This window comes from Cupressus sempervirens, chromosome 10 (genome assembly GCF_028749045.1).
Source record: "Cupressus sempervirens isolate cs-2001-9-10 chromosome 10, ASM2874904v1, whole genome shotgun sequence".
Taxonomy (NCBI): Eukaryota; Viridiplantae; Streptophyta; class Pinopsida; order Cupressales; family Cupressaceae; genus Cupressus; species Cupressus sempervirens.
In genome coordinates this window covers 387,574,802-387,601,978 of record NC_143127.1, presented here as the reverse complement: position 1 = coordinate 387,601,978, position 27,177 = coordinate 387,574,802, and the positions used below count along the sequence as shown (strand labels likewise).

At 35.6% G+C, this 27,177-nt stretch overlaps 1 pseudogene; it reads left to right on the top strand.

Annotated features, from left to right (window-relative positions):
- The first annotated feature begins 2,219 nt into the window (after positions 1 to 2,219).
- Positions 2,220 to 27,046, top strand: LOC149534288 (potassium channel KAT2-like; annotated as a pseudogene).
- The last annotated feature ends 131 nt before the right edge of the window (positions 27,047 to 27,177 follow it).

The window sequence follows — 27,177 nt, the reverse complement described above, 5'->3', positions numbered from 1 at the left end:
TTCACCTCAGTCATATACAAGCAACTAGAAAGCACCAATAGATAACTAATTGAAAATCTCATAGGCTACATGAAGAAAATCACAATACATGAGCTTACAAAAAGAACTCAATCTCATAACACAAACACATGGATATAGCACATTGGTTGGGTGATCCCACAATTATGGGTGCCACTTTTGTAGCACGAACAAATTCAAAAATTTGATACAAATTTTCAAATTCTTATTTAGATATGTTTGTGCAAACTTATCTATAGTGTTTGTGGGAACATCCCTTGTATATAGGTTCGTTTTGTTCATGTAAACATTATAAATTTATGATTTTTGCTTCAAATTCATTGCTTTCCATTTTCATTTTCATTTTTATGGCATGGTGAAATTGTTTTGGACATTGGAGTGAATGTGTCAGAATGCTTAGCGAATTACACCGTTTTCCTCTAATTTTTTTGTCATTGTGCTATTTTGGGTATGTTTATATGTGATTATTTCAATGTTTTTATGTTTCCAAAGAATATATTAATGTTAATTTAATATATTTATTTCTTATTAACGTTAGTTAGTTATATTAACTTTTTGGTTTATAATTTTTTATTGGTTAATTATATATTAGTGTTATTAGAAAAATATTAGAAATACATTAGAAAATATTAAAAAAACATTAGTCTAGAATATTAGAAAAATATTATTATAACATAGATACAAATTTTAAAAATATTTATGTTATTTGATAAATGTAGGAAAACTATTAAAAAATATTAGAAAAACATAGTCCAAAATATTAGAAACTTTTTTTAGAAAAACATTAGAAAATATTAAAAAAATGTTAATCTAGAATATTACAGAAATATTAGTATAACATTATGAAATAAATTTATAAAAATATTAGTGTTATTAGAAAAATATTAGAAAATATTAGAAAAATATTAGAAAATGTTAGAAAATATTAAAAAAATTAGTCTAGAATATTATAAAATATTAGAAAATATAAAAAACATTAATCTAGAATATTAGAAAAATATTAATATAATGTATTAAATTTTTTTTTTTTTTAAATATTAGTGTTATTAGAAAAATATTAGAAAATATTAGAAAAATAATAGAAATATTTTAAAAATATTAGAAAATATTTTTAAAAAAATTAGTCTATAATATTAGAAATAATTAGAAAAACATTAGAATATATTAAAACAACATTAATCTAGAATATTAGTAAAATGTATTATGAATCAAATTTAGAAAATATTAGTGTTAATTTAATATGTTTTAATCCTAACTCTAGCTCTAATTCTAATTCTAACCCTAGTTCTAACTCCATCTCTAACCATAACCCTAACCCTAGTTATATTTTTGATACATAGGGGATATTAGTTCACTGAGTGATGGACACTATTAGACAACATTAGGGCCCCATGGTTTCGTAGGCATAGACTACACCAATGACAGTTGCCACACAACATAGGTCACAACAATCTGTACTAGGCTCACTACATAGATGGCTCAGACATATGAGTCGGAGATGTCAGAATCATAGCTGAGGGCCTTGATGATTTTGTCGAGTAGTTATGAGGGCTATCTAAGATTGATACTAGTCAAAGCATGGGATTATCATCATTTATGGACATATTATTCTAGCCCAACACTAATTCTACACCATTGCCTAGCTAGTTATAGAAGTTATTCCATACGAGGAAGAAGAGGATGATAAAGATAAAGAAGATAACTTTCCCTTGAGTCAAAGGACTCATTTGGCCAGGGCTATAGAGTTAGAATGTAGAAGAAGCTCCACTATTACACCACCATCCATTCCCACACAACCTATTTAGTCTACAACTTTTGAGGATGAGTTGCAGCAATGGACTGATGAACATGAGGATGAAGGGGCTAATGTTTTTCATATGTCAGATTTTGATTTCATTTCAATAGGCATTGAGTTGGTAGGCGATAAAATAAGGAATACTCCAACAAGCCAACCTCCATAAGATGATTGGAATCAGTTGTCGCCTCAGCCACAAGGACCCAAAATAGCTCCACCATCACCAAATCAAGATTTATTTTGTGTGGATAAAGGTTTAGCCACTCCTCTCCCTCTAGGTAATGAAGAATTGGTACAACATGAACAAGAAGAAGAGCCACAAGAAATAGCCACTAATGAAGTGTCAAAGAAAGGGAAAATATGTGAGGAGCCTCAATAGACTTCCCATGATAAAGAGGTGAGGACTATGGACTTGACAGATACAGAGATGCCTGATGTGGATCTCTCACAAAAGGAGAAGACTCTGGAGAGGAGTAATGAAGGAAAAGGCCTAGCAGAACAAACTCCTTCTTCTTCTAAAGGTAAATATTCAATTATAAATACTTTAAGATGGTTGAGGAAAGAAGTGATGATTAGAAACAAAAGGTCACAATATTCTACCAAGAAAGAGGGAATGAGAGAATTAATTGAAGCTCTCAAAAAGCCTAAGTTACCTATAGGTGATGCACAAATACTAGCCTTTGCAAGAAGTGATCAGAATCAAGATTTGTTTGCACATGTTGCTATCCCTCCTCTGCATCTAGATATTGAGGATTTGAACCCAAAAGATTATCAACTTAGGAAGTTCATGCTTGGAAAACCTACTATGGATACTACCAAATTAATGGTCACAACAGGAATCAAAGAGGTGTTTAGGCACTTAGAATAGCATGAGACTAAATTGATAAACCTTTAGAAGAAAAATGAAATCCTAAGAGGATATTTGAATGAAGTAGTTGGTCTGTTGGATCCTAAAAATCCTGAGGAGATTCTATATGCAACACTTGAGAAAAGGGATAAGGAAACTACACATCTAGAACCATTTTTGAAAGCTTGTCAACAATGGTGGGAAAGTCTTGAAGAGAAACATGTGCAAATTGTACAAGGAAATGCCAAACTACTACACCATATGAAGAATAATGCAGATAAGTTGGTAGCTATATTGAACTAGGATTTTGGGTTAATGGATGAAGTACCTGCAAGAGTTACAATCAATAAAGGGTTAAAGGTATTGGATGTTGATGGATGTATATATAGTGGATGAGTTAGATAAAATAGATGATTAGATAGAGAAGATCATGGATGGTAATAAAGTAATGGAAGCATTAAATGTGGATATTCATAAGCTCAAGAATCAAACCCAAGAGAAAATTTTGGAGGCAGAGAGGCATTACAATAATGCTTGCTTAGACATTTTTGAAGACAATTCAAGGGGTAAATTGATGACTATATAAGAAATTGTTGAATAGTTTTAGAAGAATTTTGAAGAAACTTCCATTGAAGATGATATTATATAGGCATTTAAGATTGAAGAGGCATTGCCAGATTTGGATGTGAAATTGGGAGATTTCGTAGAGATTCACATCAAGGTAGGAAACTATCAACAGATGGTAAATGATAAATATGAAGCTTTAGATTTGCTGGATATGACCCAAGTCATGGAGATTATTGAGAAATTCAAGAGAAAATACCTAGACATAGCTCTAGTGTAAAGGGTAACAAAACCCAAAAGCTAGAATTTTAGTTTTGATACAAGGAAATTTTGCATTTTTGGACCTACTTTTGAGGTACACAAGCTTTCAAGCTTCTAAGGTGTGCTAGGTGAGCTGCTTCTGAGGTGCACTTCTTCCAAGGTGCATTGTATTTTTAATTGAAGAAGTCATAGGTGAACTAACATTTAACTGCCAGTTCAAAATTTAGAGCTTTACATGCATTGAAAATGTATTTTAATGGCAATTTAACGCCTACAAACATCCAATGAAGGTTGAGCTTCTAATTTTGGCACCTCTAGACACTCCTACATCATCTAATGGATTTCTTCTTCTTATTTTCTCATACTTTCTTTTTTTTAAGACATCTAAAGACTCATCCATCTATTAAATGAAATAAATAAGGATGGAGTCTTACTTAGCACTAGTTAGAGAGTCGATTTGTACATAAATAGATTTGTTATATTAGTTTAGAAGCATATGTTTGCATAAAGAGATCTCTCACTCTAAACATAAATTGAGGAGAATATTTCTTATAAATTCAAGAATGTAATATGTATTTTGGGTCATTATTTTGATGCAATAAAATATTATATTGGTGCTCTCATTCAGAGTGTAGTTATTCTTGCCTAAGTGTGCTATGTTTTGTGAATATATGTTCATGGAGTGTAATGGAGCCAATAGTTTTATTGCATTATTTTGACTAAGAAATCTTTTAATTTTGGTTTTTTCTATGGTTTTACAAATTTTTCTAACGTACTTAGTTGGAGAAGAGATTACCTTATTGTTCTTGCATAACTTTTTGTCTTGCATGAGCTCACTTTTTGTGGCCTTGCGATCTAATGTAAAGTGAAACATCTTATGGTTACTAAATTCCCATTGATGATTGCATTAGTGGAATTAAGGAAGCACTACTCGTATTTTTCATTGGTTACCTAACCATCTTTTCAAAGTCTTAACTTGTAGGTGTGTTATTTCCGTAGCTTATGTCCATTAGGAATTTTTTTTTCAAGTCATTTTCTTAAAATTCTTGTTACCCTATCTTCGTTATTTGATTTTTTAACCCTTGGTTAAATTAGGAATTCATATAGTTGCATTGTTAGATTGCATTCATAAAAAAAAATGGAAAAATACTAAAACATACTTCTTTTTGTGTGGTTTTTCTTTTGAGATAGCAAGTAGATTCAAAATCCTATACAAAATCAATCAAAATTAGAAAAGGCCTCTTTGCAAACACTCACATTTATCTTCTACTTAGTATATTCTAGTAGGTCACAAGATCAACTAGAACCTTGGAGTTGATCCCATATTAGCTTTTTCAAGAGAGGAATTTGAAAGGATTCTTGCCGCTAAGCATCATGCACAATGATAGCTCAACACCAAGGATTGACTCAAAATGATATGTATATCACAATTTAAGCATCCAGAAGCTTTTTCCAAGCATTGGGAATCCTTCTATAGAATAAGCATCATAAAAAGCTTCAAGTTGGAAAGGGTATACACATTTCAAAATAATTTTTTTTATAATTTTAAATTTTATAATTGACATAACAATAGTAAGAGAAAAATATGGAGATAACCAAAATTTGAATAGTCGATATTGTAGATGTTTAGGATCAAGTTCTTATTTTGAAAAGTGAGACTATCCACAACACACTACTACATTTAACCTCATTTTTTGACCAAAATTTTTGACCATCAACTAAATAAATTTAGGGTGGTCGAAATGTAAAGGCAATTTTTTTTTTTTTTTTACATATAAGACCTGTGTTGGTCAAAATTTTGACCAACACAGGGCTTATACATCCACAAAGGAAAAAACATTTGTCATTTTAGGTCTTTCCCATGCCTATTTTCATTTAAAGTTTTCCCTAAATTTTTTGCATGGTTTTTGCAAAGGGTAGGGCTGGTCTTCAAAGTGAATTTGCCCCCTTCTATGGCTACAAGAAAACGTGGGCTGGACTTGAAAGCGAATCTACACCCTGCACCCTAGTCAAGCTTCTTTTGGAAAATGTGGGCTCTCTTTCCTATCTACTCAATCCTCATCGTGAAGTTCATGGAATTTGAGCAGGGTTAGTGCACTATTTGCCAGGTATTTCATTATCTTCATACCCATAGTTAGAATATAGAATATATAGTTCCACATTCTTTCCCTTTCTATAGAATTGCACTTAATTGGAGATTTAATTGTAGTGTTTTTCTAAGATCAAGTTTTTAAGTCAATTGTATCTTAAAAATATGAGAGCTTTTTAAAATAGTTTGTAACAATTTGTTCATATTATTTCTATAATAGATCATAGAATATAATAGATCTTACACAATTGAATTTAGAAGTGTATTATTATTACAATTAGATCTCTCCAGTGAACCATCATCCGAAAAAGGATGTGTTGGATATTTATTTTATTAAACATGGATTAAGTAACTACACGCCCAAACATAATCAATATACCTAATTTTTTTCAAAAGAATCTTGCAATTAGTTCCATCTTTTCTTGTTAAGATCCAAAACTTACTGCAGTAATCTCCTAAATCAGAAAAATAATTCAAGTCTATTAAGGAATTACCTATTAATTGGAAAGTTTTTGAATAACTAAAAGTTCACTTGAAGATCACTGCAAAAAACTTAGGAAAATTCTTTGCTAAGATGTAGGTTAGAGAAAGACGTGTGCTTGAATTACTTCTGGACAAGATGCATATAGCTTATTTGTGTAAGGAGTCAATACATCTCTGTGATTGATATTTGATTTCTTGATTCCATTGCATCTTAAACAAGGATGATTATAAGGGATTGTGATGGTCTAGGCGACTCTTTTTGCTTTCCATTGTGGTGGGTGTTTCTACTACCTATTGGCACGACAATATCCTAACCCCAAAAGCACCTGGATTGGTAATACATACCCAAACTTCAAGAAGGAAAGCCTCTGGACTACATATGTCTCCTCCATGTATTGGTCTATAAAAACCTTGACCACTATTGGGTATGGAGATCTCCATGCTAAGAACACTAGAGAAATGGTTTTCACTATAGCATACATGTTCTTCAATCTTGGGTTACAAGCCTACTTGATAGGAAATATGACCAATCTTGGTGTCCATGGCACTAGAAGAACATTTAACTTTGTAAGTATATGTAGTAATAGTATTAATTAGGATGCATATTAATAACCTAGTATATTGGTTTTCTATGTAATTGTTGATTGAGTGCTATGTTAGATGGGGTATAGAGAGATGCAACGAATGTTGCCTCAGATTTATGTGATAGAATCAGACTGCCATATACACTAAAAGAAAAAATTCTTTGACATATGAGGCTCAAGTTCAAAACGAAAGCTTTGCAGTAGAAAACTATAGTAGGTCTTCCCAGGGCAATTTATTGTGCCATAGCTCAACATTTGTTTTACTCAACAATGCAAAAAGTCTATCTCTTTCATGCAGTTTTAGATGATTTCATTAGTCAGATGGTAAATTAATCAAGTCTTGCTAAAAATTTGTTAGTGTGGGTTTAGAGATTTCGACAATCTATGTTTATATTATTTAATTATTTTAGAATTTAGTTTGTGTAATTTTTTATATCAACATTTCATATTACGTTTTATGATCTATTAATCAGAATGTTAAGAGAATGAAAGAATATGTAAGATTATAAGATTGTAAGGTTTACAAATAACAATCATTTGCTTTGTCTCATAAATGGATTAATGATTACCTCTTATACCAATTTAATTTGAACTATTCTCTATAGGGGAAGAGATCTAATAGCCATCTAGGTTAATTTCAAGCACTTAGATCTCCTAAGCTGTGTTGGGTGTTCGTTTTGCATGAGGTCAACAACAAGAATCCATAATGTAATTCCTCTCTTGAAAAGTAAATCTTTTTAAGGATCTGCTCCAAGGTTCAGTGTTTCTCTTGCGACGTACCAAAATCCACTTAGTAGAAGATAAATGTGAATGTTCACAAGGAGGCCTTTGCTGGTTCCAAAAACTCTTTTACCTTGGAATCAAGCAAAATCTGCTTGCTGTCTCAAAAATATCACACCAAAAGAGCAATATTTTTGTATTTTCTATTTTTCAATGAATGCAAATCTAATAATGCAACTACTATGAGGTCCTATATTAATAGGGTGTTAGCAAAGCAAATAACGAAATCGAAAGAAAATAACATGAAATTAAATAACTTGAAATTGAAATTCTTAAATGGACATAAGCTATAAAACACAACACGCTGCGAGTTAAACCTTCAAAGAAATTGGTAGGAAACCAATGAAAATAGGAGCAGTGCTTCCTAGAATCCACTGATGTAATCGTCGGTGAGAATCTTTAACAAATCAAATGATGTTTCACTCTTCATCAAATTGCGAGGCCACAAAAAGTGCACTCATGCGAGACAAAAAGCTATGTAGACACAATCGGGTGATCTCTTCTCAAGCTCGTTATGTCAACGGAATTCATATACCTGTAGCAAACATCAGAACTAAAAGATCGCACAACCAGAAACAACACAATAAACCTTTGGTTCAATCAAAATCTCATGAATAAATTCACAAAACAATGACACATTTAGGCAAGAATAACTACACTGCGAATGCTAGCACCAAAAGCATAACTTTATTGCATAATAACGACAGCCCTTTTTACATTTTACAATGGGGTATTTATAAGAAACTGTCTCCTCAATTTGTGTTGAGAGTGAGAGATATCTTAATGCAATAAAATGATTTTAAAACATTAAAACAAACTAAATATATACAAATTGGTAATCTAACTAGTGCTTTGAGGGACTTCATCCATATTTTATTCATTAATTGGATGCATGAGCCCTTTAAATGTCAAAAAAAATGAAAGCATGAGAGAGAAAGTAGGAGGAAGCCATCAGTCAAAGTAGAAGTGCATGGAGACACCAAAAATAGAAGCTAGCCCTTAACTTGATGTGTGTCGGAGTTAACTTGCCATCAAAATGCATTTCCAATGTATGGAAAGTGCTATTTTTGGAACTGGCAGTTAACTATCAGTGCACCTTTGAATTGTGGAGCTACAGACCTATGGAGCTGCAGACCTCGACTGAGTCAAAAATATCAAAATTTTTCTAAGTGTCAAAATTGAAATTCTGTCATCTGGGTTTTTCTCATCTTCATCCTAAAGATATGTTTGGATGTTTGCCCTTAAATTTTTCTAGAATCTCAGTAATCTTAGCAGCATTAGGAAGATCCAAAGCCTCATACTTATCTTTGACCTTTTGTCTGTAGTTGTCCACCTCAATTCGAGTTTCTACAATATCCTCGAGTTTGGTATCCAGCTCTAACAATGCTTCTTCTATCCTGAAGGCTTGTTTAATGTCTTCATCACTGGATGCTTCCTCTAAAGTCTTTTTCAAGTTTTCTACAACTACCTCAACTGGTAAAAGCTTCTCTCAATCTTCATCTTAAAAAAATCCAAGCATGCATCACTATATAACTTTTTTGCTTCCAAAATTTGCTCTCGAGCTTGGTCCTTGAGCCTATGTATCTCATCATGCAATGTTTCCATCACTTTATTTCCCTCTACAATCTTTTCTATCCAATCATCTATCATGTCTAGCTCTCCTCCAATACATACATCAATTAGAATGTAGTACCTTTGTCCTTTTATGGCGTATAGAATTTGAAAATCCTTGCTCTAAACCCATACCTCATCCATAATGCTGAAGGCCTGCCTCAAAATTGCCACGATCTTATCAACGTTGTCTTGTGTAGCATGTAATAATTTCAGACTTCCTATAATTACAGTGACACGCCTATCCTCAACGTTGTCTCACCAATCTTGACAAGCTCTCAAGAATGGACTGAGACGTACACCTTCCCCTTCTTTAAGAATGGTAGTCAAAGTCTCCTCAGGGCATTCAGAATCAAGAGGACCAATAACTTTAGCTAGATATCCTTTCAAGATCTCAACTTGCCTTCGAAGTGCTCTGATTTCAATCTCATCATGTTCCATATGGTTAAGAACCTCTTTGACTCCCATAGTCATCATCTGTTGAGAAGTATCCCATGTAGGTTTCCCTAACATGATATACATTACTTCATAGTCTTGAAGGCTGATAGCTTCTTCATCTGTACCTTTCAGGGGATGAGCCACTTGTGCAAATATGTCCTAATTTTGAGTAGTGGTAATGAACGCAAATGGTGTTGCATCCTGTAATGGAGAGTTAGGCTTGTTCAAAATCTCTGCAATTTTTTTGTGATTTTTGGACTCAACTTTCAAACAAAAATTCTTCTCCTAACTCGAATTGTAAGTCCGAGAGTCAAAAAAAGTAGGGGGTCCCCATTTCTCACTAGGAATGGAGTGTGTGTTGTGGAGACCACAACAAATAGCCCCAAAAAAAGGAAGAAATGACCAAGGCATTTCTTCATCAACAAACATTCTTTCAATGTGTGTCAAACACCAACCTAGCTTTGAACATCCCAAACATCTTTTGGATGACTTCTTAGTTAAAATCTCAAAACTTGAAACCTTGCAACTCAATGTGTGCATTGTGTATTCATTCCTTTTGATGTTTTAGGTTGCAGTGAATCAAAGTCCTTTGTCAACTCAAAATAATCTTACACCCCTCCCAGTTCATTCATTCAAAATTTCCACGAAGGCTCTTTGTCAATCGATTGGTTGACCAAATAAGAGAATTAGTTTGAGGGCTCTTAGCGAGATTTCACGTTCTTTTAATTTCAGACTTTTTTACATAATTGCTCCATACCATTTAAAATGTTACTTTTTTGATGAAACAATACTTTTGACTACAAGGTGCTTTCTTTTGTAACGCATCTCTAGCCATTTTAGATCAATAGAATCTTTCTGCCTTAACACCATCCCTTTTAAAAAAAAAAAAATAAGTTTTTGTATTTTGACTACGCTTAGATTCTATAGCCAGAACACCGGTGTCATTTCTTGGATTCGATCTCCTATGAACATCCTTTGCGTTCCTCTTTTAGAACTTTTAAGAAAATCTTACGCCAAACAATGATCTTAGGAACCTTTTGAGGAGACCCCTCCTGTTTGAACTAGTCAAAATTTGGATCATTTCTTGTCATCTTTGACTTGAAATTGAACAACACCTAACACCATCAAATCTTTAAATTTGCAAGTGTTGAGAGCTTGTTAGTCTAGGCTTCTGATATCCAAACTGAAAGTCCCTTTAATTCCATAAGATATATATGTTGCTTGATTGGTATAAAATACACAATCATCCAAATGTTTTGACAAAGAAATACCTCCTCCTAAAATTAGGACCAAAGAGTGGCTAGTGAAAGCTCAAGAAAATTCCCAAGTACCTTATCCCTTAGGACTGACCTGACTTTAAAAGAAAACACAGACTGAAAGCAAACACACAACTTAGAAAAAAGGAAACACACTTGTAGAAGTAAACACCATTGTAGAAATGAAAATTTAATCTACGTGCAGAAATGAAACCTAACTAATGTTTTTTTTTTTTTTCTTTTAGGCTTCAAAATAATGGTTCAGAAATTTCCCATTTATGGGCAAAGGTAGAAACTCCCCCTATAAGGAACTTAGCCTAAATGTGTTTTCTTCAAGAATTTTTGCAATCTGATATGGGCCTGACCACAAGCGTTGAAACTTGGTATGGCTTCTTGGCTTTTCTTTCGCCTTATCCCAAAGTAGGACTAGGTTAGAAATCCTGAAGGATTTTATTGTGGCCCTCTTGTTGAACCATCTCTTAACAACGACTTGATGTTAAGCCATGTGTTATAATGCAGTTTTTTGTTTCTCATCCATTTCCAGAATATTCATCAATCAAATTTGTACTCTGTCAATGTCATCAGCATACCCACTCATGAATTTTAAAACAAGAATCTTGAGGTTGAGTGGGAATACCAGTTCTTGCCTATAAACAAGTAGATAGGGAGAAGTATCCAAGGCCTTTTTCACTCTGACCCAATTTGTCCACAAGGCATATTTCAATTGTGTATGCCAATCCCTAGGGTTCTCCTTCAGCAGTCATTTTATCACAGTGATCAAATTTTTGTTTGTAGACTCCACTACCTCATTTCCTTGCGGGTAGTAATTTGAAGAGAATCTGATGATGAATTTGTTTTCAAATGCCCATTGTGTCAAAAATGCAGATGCAAATGCAAATCCATTGTCGCATACAAGTGCAAACGGCATTCCAAATCTGGTAACAATATGTTCTTCCAAAAAGTCTGTCACCACCTTAGCAGTGCAATTTCTAAAAGTCTTAGCCTCCATCCATCATGTGCAGTAATCTGTAGCTGTCAAGATGAATACATGTCCAATCGATGACAGTGGATTTACTTGACCAGTGAAACCTAGTCCCCACTTTGCAAAAGGGCACACCTCGTATACCGGTTGTTGTGGCATTGCTGGGTGCCTCTCTTTGGTAGCACTAGTTTGGCATGTATGATAGGAACATACATGTTCAAAAGTATCCTTGAATATTGAGGGCCAAAAATAACTTGATCTTAAAACCATGTGAGCTGTTGCTTCTGCTGAACTGTGTCCCATACCATACTTATCATGAAAATGTTCCAGGACATCCTTAGCTTCTTCACATCCTAAGAATTTCAAATAAATCCCTTTGTAGTTTCTTTTATACAACTTTTTACCAAGTAACTTGTAAGACTCACATTTCAACTTAAGTCTCCTACGTTGCGAACTGTTCATCCACTTCGAGCATTGATCTTGGAGGAGATAATAGACAATATCTTGGTACCACACATCTGTCACCACACCTTGATTGATATCAACTTGTGATACAACCATCTTCTTTTGATCATCTTCATCAATTTTGTCATCAAATTTGAATTCCTTTTGATTTCCTTCTTGGTTGTCAGTGATCATTTTGGATAATCCTTGGCCTCTGACTAATTGCATAGGTTGAATCTCTAGATCGAATTCTTGAAGTATTGCCATCCACTTTCCTCTTCTTTCCCCGAGTTCATTTTGCATCAAAAGTGTCTTTACTGCTGGGTCAGGTACACTTGCATACACCTTACTTCTGAGTATGTAGTGACGGAACTTCTTTACTGCCTTGATTAATGCAAAGGACTATTTATCAAGATTTGAATATTTCAACTTAGCATTCTTTAGAGGACAACTCATGAAAGAAATGGGTCGTTCATCCTCCTTCTCTCTTTTTTGCATCAAGATCCCTGCGCAAGAATGTTCAAAAGCAAAGGAATAGACCTTGAAGGGTAATCCGTAATCTGGACTTACCAAAATCGGCATTGTGGAAATGGAAACCTTGATATCTTGGAAGGATTTCTTTATCTCTGGTACCCATACTATTTTAGCCCCTTTTTTGAGTAAATCATTGAGGGGGTAGACTATCTCTGTGAAACCACTTATGAATTTGCGTACAAAGTTTATCTTTCCAAAGAAAGATTTCAATTCCTTCCAACTATGAGGAGGCACTAAATTCAAAATAGACTCAACTCTATCTGGATCAATGAAAATTCCAACTTTAGAAATGACATGCCCTAGGAGCTTTCCTTTAGTAACACCGAACGAACATTTCTTGGGATTGAGCGATATGCCGTACCTATGACATCTATTGAATACCTACCTTAGATCAGTAATATGAGTAGTTCGATCCTTCAAAATGACAGTCAAGTCATCCATGTAGATGAATATACACCTATTTATCAATCCTTTGAAAGCTTCATCCATTGCTCATTGAAATGTAGCTCCTGCATTAATGAACCCGAAAGGCATCCTTCTATAGGCAAACATTCCCCACTTGGTTGTGAAAGCAGTCTTTAGCCTATCTTCTTCATCAACCATCACCTGGTTATATCCTAAGTAACCATCCAAGAATGACATCATCTTTGAACCATTAACAATTTGCAATACTTCATCTAACGAGGGTAGAGGGTAGTTATCCTTCTAAGATGCCAAGTTCAAGTTATGAAAGTCAATACAAAGGCGAATCTCTTCGGTCTTTTTCCATACAAGGACCAAATTTGCTACCTAGATGGAATGAAAGATAGGAAATATGATCTTAGCATCCAATAGTTTTTTGACTTCTTTCATAATTAGTGGTTCGATTATTGGATTTATCGGTGGTTGTCTTTGTCCAAAAATTTTAGCATCTAGTTTCAACGGGATGTCATTTGTGATAATCACAGGATCATAAGTCTTTAATTCTTCATAGCTCCAAGCAGTAACATCTTTATTCTTAGTGAGAAACTTGAGCATGTCATCCCATTCCTTTTGATTGTATGCTTTTCCTATTTGCAGCATTTTTGGTTCTTCATCAGTACCTAAATTGTACGAGTCACATTCTTCGATTCCTTTCTCTTGAGTTTCCCTTCTATTGAGTGCTGATTCATGATGGTCGAAGATGCATTCAAGTTCAACCATCCCTTTCAGAATGCTATTGGTTTTCAAATTAAGGATTCCATCATCATCCTCAAGCTCATCATCTTCAAGCTTGTCTTCAGGTGTATCATTAATCTCTTGTCCTTGGAAATGGCAACTGCACATAATAAACTCGAGTATATGTTGATCATCGTGGAAGACCTGAAAGTTTGTGATATTGTCAGGAATGGCAGGAATGGCAACTAATTCAACTGAGAATCTTTTCAACTTTGTTCTTTCTACTAGTTGTGAAGTGCTGGCTGAAATAGCAAGGGTGTCTGCTATCACATTCTTTCTTCTTGGAATGGATTTGATGTTTAGAGCTTCAAAGTCATCCATTATATCCCATACCATTTTCCTATAAGTGATTAATCTTCTGTCATTGCATGAGTATATGGATTTTACTTGTCTTATCACCAGTTGAGAATCCCCTTCAATTATAAGAGCAGTGACTCCTTTTTCCAATGCAAAGAGAAGTCCTTGAATCAAGGCTTCATATTCTACACAATTATTAGTACATCTAAACTACAATCGATATGTGGCATAGAAAGACCTACCTTTTGTGTTGATTAGTTCAATACCTACACTGGCTCCTGATTTGCATCTGGAACCATCAAAGCAGAGTGTCCAAACTACATTTTCCTTGGGTTTTTTGACTTTGTGCTTATTCATCCTTAACTTTTCTTTTACTTGAGCCTTGAATGACTGTTTCTTGGGTACCCATTGTAACTTTTCTCATGTAGGGTTTGATGAATCTCCTTCATACCCCATGGATAGAGGAAGAGTGTATTTTTCTTGCTTCTCCTGAATTTCCCCTATTAGCTTAGTGATTTGTTCAACTTTAGGTTTAGGATGAATGACTACTGAGGTCCATCCTTTACCTTTAACATATTGTCTTCTTCTCTGAATTTTAATCATCCCAGGAGGAGGAGAAGATAAACCTCCACCATCTAAAGAGGTATCACTGTATGATACATTTAAATCTTCACTTTCCTCTTCAGTTTGCTCAATAAGGTTGGATGAATTCACTGAACTTTGTCTCTAGATAATTTCATCACTTGAGGTCTTTGTACTTTTTTTTCCCATTATTTGTGTCAAAACTTTTGCTACTGCTTCTTGGCATGCTGAACATTCGAACTTTGAATGACTAACTTTGTGCAACCAACAAAATCCTGGAAGGAGGAGGATATTGGGGTCAACTTCCTCTCCCAAACACTATAGATTAGTCACCATACTTTCTATGAATTGTGTCACGGTCTCACTTTTAAGTATCGACACCTTAGGTTCTTCATTTTGGTCTTGAGATGTCTTGTTTGGAACCATGTTCAATGCCATCAATTTGTATGAACCCAAATCAGATTATAAGAATGCTACCTAATTCAGAGCGTTGTAATCCGTGATCATTGTTTTTAGTTTGGGCTCAGCATCTATCTCTATTTGATTGTTCAAACCTTTCCATGGTAACCATAATTGAGTGAAATCTATAGAGAACCATCCTCTAAGAAATTTTGTCCATTCTCTTCTCAAGAGTAATCCGTATGTTTCTGGGATGTCAACCACATGTATCTCAACAATATCTTGGATCTGAGGATCAACTGTTAGCTATATCCACACATCTTTCAATACTCCAATGACTTTTACCTCTGTTTTATCCAACTGTATTACCACTCGGTTAGAGGGTTGAGGATTAACTCCTAGCCTTTGAGCTATTGATAATGGAATCACATTACATGAAGCTCCTAAATCAATAAGACAATTGTGAAGATTCTTTCCATATATCCTTATGCTTAGCAAAAATGGGGGTACCTCGACTTTGTCCGTAAACATAGTAGGCATCGCTTCTGCAACATTTACTTGTTGTGGCACCATCTTTTGAGGGACATTATTCATATTATGGGAAACTTTTGTCTTATCCAGTGTCTTCATGAGTGCTTCTCTTTGCTGTGGACAATTCTAAAACATGTCGAATATGGACATATTGGCTTTTTTTTTCTTTAGGTCTTCAACCACATTATATTTTTTAGTAGACCAAGCAGGGTTCTTTAGTATTGTCGATATGTTTACTTGATTTTGATATTGTAGTCCTCCTTGGGCTTGCCTTACCGGTGGTGGATTGTTGCTTTCTCTAGGATCAGGTGGGGTTGGTTGCAAACTAGGAGGAATTCCATCGGTCAAGGGATCCTTTTTGTTTCTGAGATTATATGTGTTTCGATTATCATTTCAAAAGGCAAACATCTGATTGTGTTGAAGATCAGATTCTTGACTAAAAGGGAATGATAATTCTTCATTTTCTTGTTGCTCCACTTGTACATTCTATGTAGAATCATAAGATTCTAATAGAATTGCTTTGAATTGAACAGGAGGAGGATTATCATTCATTGGTGGGTTTTGATTCACATCCTGATTACCATTGTAGTATGCAACATCGTTGCTAGGCATATTTTGGCTATCATTATATTGATTAATGTCGGCATACTTAATGATTTTGTTATCAGTAGGAATGCTTCCATTATTTGGTCTAGTGTTCCATTATCAATTTTTTCTTTGGAAGCCATTGTTGCGATCAGGAGGATTGAAGTTGTTTCCTCCCCCATTGTTTCCTGTGTTGTTGTTACCATTACTGTTGAAGTTCCTGTTGTAATTCTGACCAAAATTGTTGTTGTAGGGGCCAACATTGTTTCTCTAGAAGTTGTTACTTTGTCCTTGAGACAATCTAAGATGATTCAATTCGTTGTTCATTTGTGACATGGTTTTCTTCATCTGACCAACTTTCGAAAGGAGATTGTTATCTGCTTCCACAGGAACCGTTGCCTTTTCTTCAAAGAAGGCTATTTTTGGGGGCTCATACCTTGGATATGTTATCGCTTGAGTTTGTGGAGCGAGTACCTGTTGTAATGGAACTAGGTTCATAGGTATGAACTGACTAGGTACATTGGATGCTCCCATAGGAACCGTTGGCATAGTAGGAACTGTTTGTGTAGGAAGCATCATTCCCCCTCCATTAGGATTAGCTTGCTTTGTGAACATGATTGCTTCTGCAAAGACTTTGTCCAATGTGTCAATATTTACTACAGGAAGTCTTCTCAAAAAAATTGCAGTAAGATGATCCATGGCATTGAAATAAACATGGATGGTAGCTTCAACCAGAATTGTGTATGGTGTTTCCAACTTGCGGTAGGCCATATGAAAATGATGATTGAAGCATGAAACTATTTCATCTGGGTCCCTTTTTATTGATATGAATTGTTGATGAATCACTGTTGGATTGATGAATGTTTTGAATTGTTCCAAAAATGATTTTTTGAAAGTGTCCCAGTCTCCAATACATCCTGGTGGTAGGTTCACGTACCAATTGAAGGAAATTTCCTCCAAAGACTAGGAGAATAAATGAAGAACCACATCTTTATTGGCAATTTGCATTCCGTTGCAAATTTTCTTAAAAATATTGACATGATCTTCGACGGTTCTTGTTTCTACATAAATAAACCTTGGACAAAATTTCTCGAGATTCTTAGGGAGGTCATGGAGGGCACCTCTCAAGCTAAGGGGTGAATCAACTACATTTGTAAAAAAGGCCTTCAAAGGATTTTTTGGACCTAAAGGCAGCTGGAATGGTGATGGGAGTGTTGGAATATGTAGAGGTCCACCTGGTGGTTGAATGGGTGGTGGAGTAGAAGAAGATGATGAAATGTCAAATGGAAGTGGCTAAATTCGGGGTATTCCCATGTCACTACATGGCTTACAAAAATGAGTAAGCTCTAGAAATTCTTGGGCACTTGGTGAAGATCTTAATGCTCACTGGAATGGGGATCTAGGATCAATATCTTCTAGCTTGTATCAATTCTAGGAAAAGCGTACCTCTACAGAAGTACACTTCCTCACTTCTTTTGAATTTTGTGGACCACAGAGTTCTGTGGAGCTATGGACCTATAGATCTGCGGATCTGCGGACCTAAATTTCTAAAAATTTCAGAAGTGATTTTTGAACTTTTTATGTAATATAGATTATTGCAAGGGTGCAAAATTTTTGAAGCTTGATCAAATCTTTCTTGTTTCCAATAGTATGTTCTTTGTAGGCCCTCCTTCTAGCGCCACTTCTATCGGGCCTTTTTATTTGCACGAGGTCAATGACAAGAATCCATAATGTAATTCCTCTCTTAAAAATTAAATCTTTTTAAGGATCTGCTCCAAGGTTCAGTGTTTGTCTTGCGATGTACCAAAATCTGTTCAGTAGAAGATAAATGTGAATGTTCATGAGGAGGCCTTTGTTGGTTCCAAAAACTCTTTTACCTTGGAATCAAGAAAAATCTTCTTGCTATCTCAAAAATATCACATCAAAAGAACAATATTTTTGTATTATCTATTTTTCAATGAATGCAACTCTAACAATGCAACTACTATGAGGTCCTATTTTAACAGGGGGGTTAGCAAAGAAAATAACGAAATTGAAAGAAAATAACATGAAATTAAATAACTTGAAATTGAAATTCCTAAATGGACATAAGCTACAGAACACAACACGCTGTGAGTTAAACCTTCAAAGAAATTGGTTAGAAACCAATGAAAATAGTAGCAGCGCTAACTAGAATCCACTGATGTAATCGTTGGTGAGAATCTTTAACAAATCGAATGATGTTTCACTCTTCATCAAATCGCAAGGCCATGGAAAGTGCGCTAATGCAAGACAAAAAGCTATGTAGACACAATTGGGTGATCTCTTCTCAAGCTCGTTATGTCAATAGAATCCATATATCTGTAGCAAACACCAGAACTAAAAGATTGCACAACTAGAAACAATGCAATAAACCTTTGGCTCAATCAAAATCTCATGAGTAAATCCACAAAACAATGACACATTCAGGCAAGAATAACTACACTCTGAATGCTAGCACCAAAAGCATAACTTTATTGCATAATAATGGCAGCCCTTTTTACATTTTACAATAGGGTATTTATAAGAAATCGTCTCCTCAATTTGTGTTGAGAGTGAGAGATATCTTAATGTAATAAAATGCTTTTAAAACATTAAAACAAAATAAATATATACAAACTGGTAATCTAACTGGTGCTTAGAGGGAGTCCATCCATATTTTATTCACTAATTGGATGCATGAGCCCTTTACATGTCAAAAAAAATGAAAGCATGAGAGAGAAAGTAGGAGGAAGCTATCAGTCAAAGTAGAAGTGCATGGAGACACCAAAAATAGAAGCTGGCCCTTCACTTGATGTGTGTCAGAGTTAACTTGCCATCAAAATGCATTTCCAATGCATAAAAAGTGCTATTTTTGGAACTGACAGTCAACGATTAGCGCACCTTTGAATTGCGGAGCTACGGAGCTGCAGACCTACAGAGCTATGAACCTCGACTGAGTCAAAAATCTCAAAATTTTTCTAAGTGTCAAAATTGAGATTCTATCATCTGGGTTTCTCTCATCTTCATCCTAAAGATATGTTTGGATGTTTGCCCTTGAATTTTTCTATAATCTTAGTAATCTTAGCAGCATCGAGAAGATCCAAAGCCTCATACTTATCTTTGACCTTCTATCTATAGTTGTCCACCTCAATTCGAGTTTCTACAAAATCCTTAAGTTTGGTATCCAACTGTAACAATGCTTCTTCTTTCCTGAAGGCTTGTCTAATGTCGTCATCACTGGATGCTTCCTCTAAAGTCTTTCTAAAGTTTTCTACAACTACCTCAACTAGTAAAAGCTTCTCTCATTCTTCATCTTCAAAAATATCCAAGCATGCATCACTATATAACTTTTCTGCTTCCAAAATTTTCTCTTGAGCTTGGTCCTTGAGCCTATGTATCTCATCATGCAATGTTTTCATCACTTTATTTCCCTCTGCAATCTTTTCTATCCAATCATCTATCATGCCTAGCTCTTCTCCGGTATATACATCAATCAAAATGCGGTACTTTTGTCCTTTTATGGCCTGTAGAATTTGCAAATCCTTGCTCCAAACCCATACCTCATCCATAATGCTGAAGTCCTACCTCAAAATTGCCACGATCTTATCAACATTGTCTTGTGTAGCATGTAATACTTTCAGACTTCCTATAATTATAGTAACACCCCTATCCTCAAGGTTGTCTCGCCAATCCTGACAAGCTCTCAAGAATGAACTAAGATGTACACCTTTCCCTTCTTTAAGAATGGTAGTCAAAGTCTCCTTAGGGCGTTCAGAATCAAGAGGACCAATAACTTCAGCTAGATATCCTTTCAAGATCTCAACTTGCCTTCGAAGTGCTCTAATTTCAATCTCATCACGTTCCATATGGTTAAGAACCTCTTTGACTCCCATAGTCATCATCTGTTAAGAAGTATCCCATTTAGGTTTTCCTAACATAATATCCTTTACGTCATAGTTCTAAAGGCTAACAGCTTCTTCATCTGTACCTTTCAAGGGATGAGCCACTTGTGCAAATAAGTCTTGATTCTAAGTAGTGGTAATGAATGCAAATGGTGTTGCATCCTGTAATGGAGAGTAAAGCTTGTTCAAAATCTCTACAATGTCACAAATATCATCCTTTGAAGCAAGGAATTGATGCTTAGCACTTCTCATTATTTCCTTCCGGAACCATCTCAGGATATGTCCTTCTATAACCTTGGCTCTAGATGATGAAGGGATGTGTTCAACTACCTTCTTCCCTCTGTCACTTTTGCTTGGAGTTTCCTATTGTGAGGGTTCTTCTTCTGTAGTCTTAGTTTCTATAGATCCCATAGTTTGATCCTCAACTTCCTGGGAAGGCTATTGTATACATTCCATTACCTGTGCCTCTTTTGATGGCTCATTAGTAGTCCTTGGTTCTGGTTCTCCTTGTAATGATGATTCTTTCTGAACATGTTCCTCTGAACTCGAAGGTGGAGGTGTCACTGAAACCTTATCTACCATCATAGCTTGAGGTGAAGATGGGGGCGTTGGATGAGGACCTTGTGTCTCAGGTGGCATCTGTGTCCAATCTTGCTATTGAAATTCACCTGTAGGAGTATCTCTAATCTTATCTCCAACTAATTCTGTACCCACTAGCATGAAATCAAAATCTAGAATGGAGAGAATATCATCACCTAGCTCTCTTTTCTCATTCACCCATCATTGTACTTCATCTTTTGAAGAAGAGAGCTCTACCATTTCAGCTTGGGTGGGTGGTGGGGTATTTGTGACATTCTTCTTTCTTTCCAATTCTGTGGCTTTGGCAAGTCGAGTTCTTCCTTGTAAAGGCACTTGTTCTTCCTCCCCATTTGACTCAGTCTCATCTGAATTTGATTCTTCCTCGGGAATGGTTTCAGGAATAGATGGATTAGGCACTAATCTTTTGTGAACTCTCTGCCTCTTGTTCATTATAACCTTAACCCTCCTTTGCTTCTGTGGAACCATAGGAGAAGCCAGTTCTTCATGCATCGGATGAATGGATGTCTCTGGAATCTCTCCTTCTTCTTGTTGGCTTGACAAAATAGGAGGCAATGGAAAATCAACCTAGATGTGAGAAATTCCAGGGTCTCAGGGTCTTGGGAAGTAGATTCATGTTGCTACAAAGGGGCTTGTTCTTCAACATGCTCTATCTGGATCCTCTGAGGAGAGACTATCTTCCTCTTTTCTTTCTTGTTCTCTGAAGAATGGTAGTATCCCACTAGACGATCAAGCTGGTAGACTATTTCTGGCCTGATAGGAGACTGGAGTGCAAAGATGGGAATTGTGACCCTCCTCCCCTTTACCCATTCTAGGTGAGCATGTGCATGGAATATCACTGTGTCCGAAATCGGATCAAGTGGAAAGGGTTTCTTGATCCAACTCTTTGTCATTCTGATGACATGTCTTGCTCGATGATCAATATCATCTCCTTCCTCCCTATCAACTTTTTCATTCAAAATGGACCTCTCACCAACCTTATTTGTATTGAATAAGGGATCCAGTAGCTCCTGTGAATCTTGTAGCCTTATCTTATCTGGGATGGTCAAATGGAGAGCCTTCTCTACTAAATGCAAAGTCATTCTATAATAGTCCCTGATACAGACATAATAGTCATTTGTGGCATTCATCCAATGATCTTCAATGGTGTCCTTGTGGTAGAACTCTTTTCCTGCCAGATTTTCCACTTTACCAACATTGTCAAAGAATGGCCGAGGAGAGTTATATTCTTTGAGAGGATAGTTCTCCCATTCCCACTCGAAAGTAGGGATATCCTTCTTTCTCTTTACCTGGTATGCTCCTATTACAAATGGCCAATTCCAACAAGGCCTTCATTGTTTCTTGATCCTCTCATAAGCTGACTCAATCTGCTAAGAAATTTCCATTAGAACCAACTTGTCACTTGGGTACCTTGGGAGCTTCTTTGGATGGATAGATGCACCACCAACCCGAATGTATGTGAATGTCTGGAATTGGATAAAATATGCATTGAGAGCTGTGATCTGTGCTTTGGCCTCATCAGACAATCTCTTTCCATAATTGCCTTTGATGAATCAAATGATAGCAAAGATAAATGCATCATTCACAATCCTGTACTCTTTGCTTTGTGTTGAGAGCTTCTTCTTAACTAGCTAAGGATAAACTATATACGGCCATGCATTAGGGTCCTACATACTACCCTTTTTGTACAACTTGAGATAGTCGGTGGCTCTTGGTGCAAGTAGATATACCACATAATAAGTCATATAAAACTTCTTCTTGTCCTTTAATATTCGCAACTAATCACACACGTTCTCACTAAGTGTGGTGGCCCAATCCAGTGGCATCTTTGCATGTCTGATGGTTTCAATGAAGTTAACCATGAATGGAGCAAGATGACCTGCTGCAGGCAATCCCATAACTTTGCTTAGGAGAATTCTTGAATATCTAATGTCATCCTTCATGTATCCTCAAGCCATATCTACTTTACTGATTGTCTTTCCCCGAGATGGCTTATCAATGAAGTATGAGGAATATATGATGTCGATGGCCTCCTGGTGATGATCCTTATGCCACCTCTCAACTGCTTCATATGAAAGCCTGATAAACTGATTAGCTCTAGGTAAGTGAAAAACTCTCTCGATATTATCAGGTCGTAGATCTAAAACCACTTCCCCAGTGATGCTCTTTACCACCCTTTCCTCAAGAACAAAATGTTGAGATAAGGTCATAATCAATTGAGCTGACTGAATGGTCCTAGGATGTGATGCTGCATTTACCAATCTAGACTGGATTAAGGAAGATCTCAAAGAAGATCTTTCAGTTAGGTTGTTACAAACCCTCAAAAATTCTCCCAAGTCGGTGTGTCCAAGTTCTGTGTCTTTGATCTCAAAGTGTTCATTGTGCAATCGTGACTTCGGAGTTATGCCTTGGAACTTGTACACAACTCGCTTTGCTGTTGATCTAGATGTGGACGTTATTTGATTATATTATCTGTACATCAAAAAGAAAAAGAATGATTAATTACTGGATACATATAAAATATTTTAAAAATGATATTCTAGAACTTATTTTATTTGTTGTGATTATTTTTTTCTTTTTTTTCTTTATATATATATATATTTTTGGGTTTTTAACTATATATATATAAAACAAAATAAATAATAATAATAAAAACATGGGGTTTGAAACGAGGAGGCACACACATCCAAGAGGGGCACAGAAGTGGTCGCGTGTGCCCCAGAAAGGGCACCGCGGTGGCTGCCGCACGCACATCCAAAAGGGTGTCGTGGCGCTAGTTGGGTGCTACCCAGAAGGCACGCATAGCAGTGCACTACCACACATCCAAAAGGGTGCGGTGGCAGTGGTCGTCACGCAGCCTAGAAGGTGTGCACCATGGCATGCCACCGTGCACCCAAAAGGGTGCGGTGACAACAGTTGCAGCGCAGCCCAGAAGGCGCGTGCAACAGCACGCCATCTCGCACCCAAAAGGGTGTGGCGACAGAAGCTGCCGCATGGCCCAGAAGGGCACCATGGCAGTGTGATGTGCGTGCACATCCAAAAGGGCCTCTTCTGGTCGAGCACATGCAAGCGCTAGGTCTACGTGGAAGGTGGAGGGGGGAAGGTTTCCATACCTTTCCCTCCGCAGCTCTACTTATTCAACATCAAATAACAAAAAAAAAAACAAACGGGGGGGGGGGGGGGGGGGTTTACAACTTCCCTTCCTCCTTTCTTTGCATGCGCATGTGCCTCGATATGCGCATGCGCAAGATTCTTTTTTTTTTTCAATTTTTTGATTTTTTTCTAATTTCCAATTTTTTGAATTTTTATTTGTGATTTTTGGACTCAACTTTCAAACAAAAATTCTTCTCCTGACTCAAATTGTAAGTCTGAGAGTCAAAAAAAGTAGGGGGTCCCCATTCCTCACTAGGAATGCGGTGTGTGTTGTGGAGTCCACAAGAAGCTGTAAGTTGAATTGTGTTGATTTTTCCAATGTAGCTTTGTAGGTGATTCAAGAGTTTAAAGCTAAGGTTTTATGTTTGGGATCTCTTAGAAGCAATGGAGTGCGAAGTCATTGAAAAGTGTCATTTTAAAACACTCGTCCACATTCCAATAGCCCCTCACCAAAAAAAAGTACTTTTGGCACAACTGGACCAATCAGTAACCAAGAAAGATAAAAAATGATCAACTATTAGTATGTGTGTGATCGACTATTAGTACATGTATTATCAACTATTATTATATATGTTATCATTTTTTGGAACTTTTTAAAAGTGACAATTAGGAAGTATCTATCACAAAACCCTCCTCATGATCAATGACCCTGTGGTGGCTACTAGATGTCTTCCCCTATTTTGTTTCTGAGATTTGAAATGAATTTTATATCGTTACTATTCTCAATTTCTTGTATCTTTTTCACTTATGGGTATTTGCGTACTAGTCATATTGAAGTTATGTAAAGTTGTAAGCATTTATCTCCATGTGCATTCCTCTTTATAGGTGACAGAGATGGTGGTAGAGTACATTCCTCCTTGAGAAGATGTAATTCTCTAGAATGACATCCCATCTAAGCTATATATAGCTATTTTTGGAGCAACGGTAAGTTACATTCTTGCAATCTTGCATTCCTTTTCTATATCTATCATGATTCCTTCTTTGACACTATTTGGTAAGCATCTAAATTCTAAACTAGGATAGATATTGCATTTCAAGATATAATTTTAATAGAGGATGGTCCAACTCTAGAAAAGGCAAGTTTTAAACTAGATCACAAATAAGAGTTTAGTGGATATTTGTATGAATGTAAATTGTCTTCTAAGATCTTGAGTGTAGGCTCTAGAGTGTTCCTCAAAGTAATTGAACCCAAAATTAGAAGAGGGTTACACATTTATTTTAGTATTTTTGGTAAAACTTGTAAGCTCTTTTCAATGAGAACAAGGTTTTAATGAAATCTTCTTTCATTTGATTATCTGATGTCATTTCTTATATAAGATAATACACTTTATTGGCTCCAAGTTCTTCAATCGGTTGAATCAAGAGATATAGTTGGAGAGATCAAAATCCTGTTCAATATTCCACAGCCATTTACAATCAGAACAAGAAAGCTTTCTCAACTTCTAAGACTTAATAAGAACATTTTGATCTATCTGATACATTTAAATATTTCAGATGGAAGGATTATTATCAACAATGTTCTTGAGGTCTCCAAACATCTAAGGCTTTGGCACATATTGTTTTTTCCTTTTCTGCAATTTAGTTTATTCAATGAAAACATTTTTTTTAAACATGAAGCTGCATTCTTTAGGCATATTGAGGGAAGCAATAACAAACCCTTTCTTACAAGATGGTGAAGATAATTTTTACATTCTCTCATTTTCAACAGCATCTGAAGTAGCTTAAAGGAACAAATTTAGAGAATTTGCCATTCGAAATACAGGTTGCTTATACAGAAAGTGATGCAAAGTCTCCATTTCCAATAGGCCTTAACTATACAACTTCAAAAGGGAATGCTCAATTCATGGAAGAACTTTTGAAAAGAGGATCCAAATCTAAAGATGTAGATTATAGTGGCTTCACTTCTTTGGTTAGTCAATGTATTTATTACTCTTATTATCAATGGGCCAATTTTTTTGATCTTATGAATTGATATTTTGGAAAAAATCATATTAACAGGTTGAATCCCCTCGTATAAGCTTTCTTCCTATAAAATTCTTATTAAGGAATAGAGTAGCCTTAGAGTAAAAAACCTAAACTAAATTCCATAAAGTATAATAGTCCCCCTGATCAGCAGCCATACTAATCATTTGCATTGTAACTAATTTTTTCCAAAATAAGCATATTGAAAAACTAGATGATTTTCACCATTCATTGTTTGGCATGTTTGAATGAGAGATGAGCATGAATTTTGCAATAGGGGATCTAAAAATTAACTCAATCTCCAACTCTTTTCATCCTCAATTAGTTGCAAGTCCACCCAAAAGAGTAACAATACACTTATCTCATCCAAGCACTCAGAAATCAGATATATTACGTGGAAAATTGATTGTTTTGCCTTCATCATTGGAGGAACTATTGCAAATAGCAGGTAAATTCTAGCAATTTTGCATTAAATTTTGATTTCTTAGATGTGTTCATTTAATTTTGAGAAAATTCAAAGTTCTTTTCCAAAATATTATCTCTTCAACAATATGCCTCGTGTACTTGGTAGCGTGGCAAACATTCAAATGCAGAGCAGTCGTTGTATTGAACCCAGATCCACTAGTACATTTGACCCCATTTTTAGACCAAAATTTTTGACCATCTATTAAAATATTTTAGATTGGTCAGAATATGGAAGGAAATTTTTTTTAAAAAAAAAATTCCTACTCGTGTTGGTCAAAATTTTGACCAATGCTTAGTCCATACTCATGCAACGATGAGAAAATTATAAACATAATCAAATCTCAGCCTGCGCTTTTGGTCACAAGTGTGGAAAGAGTGTTGGAGCCAAAGATTCAACTGCTAAGAGATTTTGGCATTTGGAGGAAAAATCTAAGTGAAATTGTATTTGGGTTGCCTCGGATCTTAACAGCAAAGCTAGAAGTCCTTCACTCCAACATTGGGCTTCTCAAGACTATATTTCTAAAAGATGATTTTTTGATTAGAGAAATTAGGAACTACTAATTTCTTCATGGAAAATGCTTGCAGAAAACTTTGGGAGGGTTTTGGTTTTCATGGAACATAGCTCACTATGTTCTTGTCGATAGATCCTCGTGTTTTGAGGTGCAATTCTCTGACCCCAAAGAAACTTGATCTCATTCAAAATATTAGCATTTGCAAGGAAGGAAAAATGTACAAATATGTTGTGAGCATGATGGCCATAACTCCTATTAAAGTGTTATAAGCCAGGATAGACAATCTTCAACTTTGCAGCCTCTCGTAGG